General features: G+C 39.6%; 1 long non-coding RNA gene across 1 annotated transcript; it reads right to left on the bottom strand.

Moving 5' to 3' along the window:
• Nucleotides 1–2,488: 2,488 nt before the first annotated feature.
• LOC136762817 (uncharacterized) lies at nt 2,489–6,158 on the bottom strand. Its single transcript, XR_010820906.1, has 3 exons — nt 6,098–6,158; nt 4,615–4,727; nt 2,489–2,870 (listed from the first exon to the last, which is right to left on the bottom strand). It is a non-coding gene; the product is annotated as an uncharacterized LOC136762817 (long non-coding RNA).
• Between the last annotated feature and the right edge of the window lie 211 nt (nt 6,159–6,369).

The raw sequence follows: 6,369 nt of genomic DNA, 5'->3' as shown, positions 1-6,369 counted from the left end.
TGTGTGAAGAAGCGTCTCCTGTTTTCCGTTTTGAATGCCTAATTTCCATTTGTGTCCCCAGGTGTGTGTGTCCCTAATGGATCTGAGTTGGTGATTAGCTTCTTCTGGAAAAAATAAAACGATTCAGGCGTTCTTATATCTGAGCTGGTGGCTGGCTCGGTCAGGGCTGTTGCAATAGCAGGGTCTCAGGGTGACAGACTGAATGGAGGGGAAAGTGATTAATAATTTACAGTAAGAAATAAAAGAAGACAAAAACAAAAAACTCTTCTGAGCACAAACTATACTTCTGCCACTTCCCTTTCTACACAACTATAAAAGCCGCACTGAAATCCAGACAACGGCGTGACCTGCATGCTGGAAGTGTGTCTACCGTGCTGATGTGCTCTGCCTGGAGCAGTTTACTCATGCTCATCTGTCCCCTGGTACGGGCAGCGGCCATCAAGGCACCGTGCAGGTCATGCCAGATGATGAGACGCTGTAGTGTGAGTCCCCCAGGCGGCCCACCCCCACAGCTTGCCATTGACTCTGTAAGTGTCTAGGAGGTCACATGTGCTCTTAGCGTGTGTACATTGTGAGTATTTCTATGTAAATAAATTCTGCCAGTCTTATATATGTGCACAAGGCTGCTGTGCATACATTGCATAGCTGAATTTTAACCCTTTATTAAAGATGGCTTTGATCTTTTGTCAGATGTTTTTGGTGAGTTATGCTTTCTGGATTTGGAAAGCTTTTAAGGCACCAGACATTGTGCACCCTTGCCATTTGCTCGGTGTGTTTTTGAGCTGCATGCTTGTTTAGTGTTTGAGATGCCTGGAACTCCCTTTTGGTTTTTAGTGCTTTTTATTTTTTATTATGATTTACAGAACATTTTAATAATGTGGAGTCTAACATAACAGTTTGCATATTATCTTTTTAGTGTGGAGTGGCGGTCAGGGTTGTGGACTGAGGGGGGCGTCAGTCCCAATTGGGGGGGGCACTGCTTGAGCCAGGCACTTTACCCAGAATGCTCCAGTACAACCCCAGCTGTATAAATCTGTAACTGTATGTAATAATAATGTGATATATTGAGACATTCCATGTCTGCCTAGCAACTAGATCTGTAATATGTCCTGCCCCAAAACAGACTTCTGATATGTATAAAAGTGTGTGCTGCGGCAGAAATAAACTGAATGATCTGGCATTGTGTCGGTGACTTTTTTCTTCCCGACTTCATCTCCTGCTGAGGATCCACTATCCAGCACTAACGCCGCTGGGTTATCCTAGTCCAGGGGTTATCCTAGTCCAGGGAACCTGAAGGGTTCATTTCTGTTGAAGTGGTTGTACCTTAACAAATTGTAACTGTTTACTTTGTTGTTCATCATAGAACTATTAATGATGTCCCCAGTGTATCCCAGTGCCTGTACCTGTCTTTAGGTGGCCCAGTCAGAAATAATCAAAATAAATACTTTAAGTAGTAGAGAGGCCTCTGAGCCACAACTACACACACAATAGCTTTCTTCCAATCGTGTTAAATGTTGTGCAACCACTGCACATGTAAAGTACTGTCTAAAATACGACCTTATCAACTGTCGAGGGGCTGAAGCAGGGAGTAGAAAGATGATGTAGACAAACTATTTCCTACAATTTGTTTTGCTGCTCAGTTTATTCATCGGCATCTAAAGTGTGTTTTCATAAAAAGAGACTTTTCTGTCTATGAAAACGAAGATTTATATTTGAGGGAAGCAGCGATGTTGCGTTGTGCTCCAGTCTGTCTCGACATATTTGTGTTTTGGTTCCAAACACTGGGCTTGTTGTGTATTGTTGTTGAAGACAGACCAGTCTGATTCCTCTTCAGGATGAGGGTGAGGACAGACTGACACGATGAACACATTTCTCTTCTGCCTGGATTCAGAGATTTGCAGATTCTTCGCCCTTCAGTAGAACTGGGCCAGGCTTGGCAGTTTGAAATAACTTCACGAGGAAAGTAAAATACTAAGGCAGCTTATTTTAAACAAAAAAGGCAGCGATTCTGCGCGGAGTTGATAAGGAGCATCCTCCTCCTGTTGCCATGGCGACGGGAGTACATGTGTTTAACTTGTAATTAACTGAAGGGATACATTTAAAACAGGCGAGTGTTTGTATAATTCAGCCACCTCCTGATTCCAGATAAAAAGATTTGTGGAGGTTTAAGCTGTTCAGAATAGTATGTATGTGTCTTTGAAGACTAAATGTGTCTAAATGCATCAAGTGTAAATCTAACAGCACAAATTAACACACTTTACTTGTTTAATTCCAGCCTGAGGGAGACATTAACATGAGATCTGATTAAAAATGAAAAAAAAAAACCATCATCCAGAGGTTTTGAAGGAATAGCATTTTATTTGTATTTATTTATTTATTTATTTATTTATTTATTTATTTATTTATTTATTTATTAACAGATGCCCTTGTCCAGGGCATGATACACAAAAACAATATTATACAATGTATCTGATATGTACAGGATATGTGGACATAAACCAATGCAATACCATTAATAATCATATTATAGTCTCACCTTGACACATATTACATGAAAATGTTCTCCAATTATTGTATCGAAACTAGAAAAGGCATTTCATAATTCATCCAAATTATTTCTGACAGGACAGACAAGTAAAACTGTGACTTGATTGAACTTAATTGCAAATTCACCTTTACCCTGCCTCCATAATTTGGTAATTAATGGGACTTCCCATTATTGGAGACCGGAATCATTGTAATGGAATTCAAATTGGAAGTGATGTGAACCGGAGGACGGGAGAGAGACGCTCTCCTCTAGCGCAGGAGATAAGTGTTGCAGATGAAGGAGTCTTTTGAGGGGAATCCAGCCATCTGAGCCAGTCAAAACACTGTGAGCATGAAAAGACAAATGATAAATGGCATATTTTCCAAAGTTTTTACAAGAGATCACTTAGGCACTGGAAAAGGAAATGAAATTAAGACATTTTCAGTTTTATTTCACCTGCACTCAGATGAGCCAGAAGAGGCTTCAGGAAGTTTGAAGAGGAGTTTGAAGAAGTGTAGTTAAACTTGCAGAAACTAGAGGCAATTGGTTGTGCTGGTAATGCCTTCAGCCGAATTGACAGAGCGATTATAGTTATTGTTATTGTTAATGTTCAGCCATAATTAGTATTTCCAATCCAATCCCAACATAAATCTCATTAATTACATTCACATTATTCCACTCAATCTGCCAACTGTTTGCCCTTGAAGCGTGTCAGCAGTGATCGCTGCCCAGCCGTTGGTTCAGACTGAGGAATTTGCTTCTGCACCACCTCGGCCCGTATTGCTGGTTACACACTCACTGCAGATCGATGTGGCACAATGAGGGAACTTCTTTGTGTCTGGATCCTGCTGGCTGTGACCTGATATGGCTCTGAGACTAATTTGAAGCTCACTGTGGCTCCCCAGTGATGCTCCAGTGTGCCTGGGCCTCAAACAGGCCATGCCCTGCAAAATGTGATGTGCCGTATCAGTGCTGTACCGATTCCCGGTGGTACAACACAGGAATCTTAAAGCAGACACACTGTATTTTATTTTTAATTTTTTCTCCATTGATTTGTGAAGCAAAAATACTTCAAAGGCAAAGGTAACCCAGAAACAACCTGCAGCAGAATACGTTGTTTACATTTGATTAAAAATCTTTCTGTTGGTTGTAATTTCCTTGACAAACAATATAAAACAGGTGGTAAAAGATACAGATAGAAATTAATCTTTATATTTACATGAAAGACCCAGGGACACAAACGGACATGGAGTTTAAAGACATTAGGGACAGAGAACAGGAGAAACGTCCTCACACTCAATACCTGCAGTCGTCTGTGTCACGTGACTCACCGTGGACAGGAGTTACATTACACAAACCTAAACTAAATCAGGTGCACAGAATGACCTTAATGACACACACAGTTACTCAAGTGGCCCCACTGTGTGCAATAATAGAGGTTCTCATGATTTCAGATTAAAGCAGCCGTCTCTGTGAGGTTCGTTGGTCAGGCAATGAATTTCACTCAAAGACTCCACTATGAAGACCAAGGAGCTTTCAGACCAAGTCAGGGATAGAGTCAGGACAAGGAAAAGGACAGGTCAGGATTTCGTACTCTTAAAGAATAAGAGAGTGAATGTCCTTGAGTGTCTTAGTCAAAGTCCAGACTTGAATCCTACCGAGAATCTGTGGACACACTTGAAAACTGCTGTCCTTAAGTGATTCCCCAAGCAACTAGAGAGAGCCTGAGCATATCTGCCAAGAAGAATGGGCAAACATTGCACCAAGATGGCTTGCAAAGTTGTTAGAGACCTAAAGATCTGCTGCTGTAATTGCTCCCACCAAATATTGATTTAAGGGGTTTGAAAACACATGCACTCAAAATACGTACGTTTGTTCTCTTTAGTTCTTACTGAAATTTACTGTAACTTACCTTTAGAAGTCTTCAGTCTGAGCATTCAAGTTTTGAAAAAATATTACGTACAAAAAAAATGTTTGTAATTTCACCAAATGGGTCACCATAGGAAGGGTGTGAATACTTTTGCAACTGAAATAATATTCTGTAGCAGCAGCGTCTTTACAGTTCTCAAATACTGAACTTAACTTACTTCGACACACATTTAACGCCTACAAAGGATATGGAGCCCTGCTTCTCTGTGGCGCTGCCGGGCCGTTCAGACACTCAGCAGCTTCTCTGGCTCTGGGCTGAACTGCGCGTCTCCTACAGCCATCGGAAAATAATGACCAGATTCAGCGTGTTCAATGATTGATTTTTATATAATATTTCCCCACTTTGTTTAGTAACTATAATTATACCATTTAAAAAAAGCTTAATTATTCCAGCAATCTGAAGTGCAGGTTCCCTTCAAATGTGTAATTGGTGTTATTTACTATTTACTACACATTTACTTTCACATTCTTTAACATCATATCTTGCAATTATTATTTGGATCATTACTTTAATTTGTGCACTGTTTCACTTTGCATTGATTAATGGGGTATGTTTTTCCTGCTTTGCTTCAATGACTCCTGACAGCCTGACTAACACGCACCTGCGCTGCCCCCCACCCATGACCCGTCCCCCCTGTCACACAACTGCGCCACCAGCCGTGTCTCTGTGAGGTACCCTGCTGACAAATGCACAATAATAAACCTGAGTCCGGAGTCCAAATGGTAAAAGGAAGACGAGATTAATTTACTGTGTCCTGATCAGCCAATATATACAATGAAAAATAGTGCCAAATATAAAGAGAACAATGAATAAATAATAATAATGATAACAGAAAGTGTCTACAAAATTAGTTCCACAAAAACAGCCAAAGAAGAATCAAATACAAAATAAAGGTACACAAATAACGTGATTTAAATGCAGCTGTTCTCCTGCACAACACAACTTTCTGATTTCAGACGGAAATGAACACCTTCAAAATAAGGCAAACGAGTCTCTTTTCAATACACTATTATTCAATTTCATTGTCATGGGAGACAGAGAGAATATGTCACTAACTGTGATTAGGGTGTTCCTATCACTGAGTTTTGTGTTTGCACTTTTAATGCACAGATCTTATATACAATGTTTGCGTTTTATTTACTATATTTGAGTTTCTTCCCCTCACTTAATTACACTGACTGCTTAAGAACCACATTTTCGTTTGTTTTGTTGTTTTAAAGAAACACAAATGACCAGACACTACGGTGGCCCTAAAGTGCAAAACACAAATGCAAAAATAAACACACAATTGCAAAAAGAAAAACACAAAAACAAATAGAAAAACAGAATTGCAAAAAGAAAAACGTAATTACAAAAAGAAAAACAAAAACAAAAAGCAGAACGCAAATTCAAAAGGAAGAACACAAATGCAAAAAGAGAAACACAAAAGCATAATGCAAATGCAAAAAAGAAACTCAAACGCAAAAAGCATAATGCAAATGCAAAAAGAGAAACAAAAACAAAAAGCAGAATGCAAATGCAAAAAGAAAAACATAAAAACAAAACGAGAAACACACACACACACACACACACACACACACACACACACACACATATATATATATATATATATATATATATATATATATATATTTTAATACCGAATTGCATCATCTAGAGTCCTAGACTCGTCCCGCCTCTTCATCCCCCACCGCTGTTATGGGGAGCTACACAGGACTGAAGCGCTTCTCTTTGCTCTGTGCTCGATTTAAAGTACACGTATTGATGCAGACCCAGCAATCAGGCGGCTCCTGGAATTACGATTATTTTCAATGTCACTCTCGCTTCATTTTTTAAAAACACAAAATACAAATAATGACTCCATTGACTGTAAACTCTTTACATGGAGGTATAATTAGAAGTGGAGGTGCAC

This window comes from Amia ocellicauda, chromosome 11 (genome assembly GCF_036373705.1).
Source record: "Amia ocellicauda isolate fAmiCal2 chromosome 11, fAmiCal2.hap1, whole genome shotgun sequence".
Lineage (NCBI taxonomy): Eukaryota > Metazoa > Chordata > Actinopteri > Amiiformes > Amiidae > Amia > Amia ocellicauda.
This window is presented reverse-complemented; position numbering and strand designations above follow the sequence as displayed.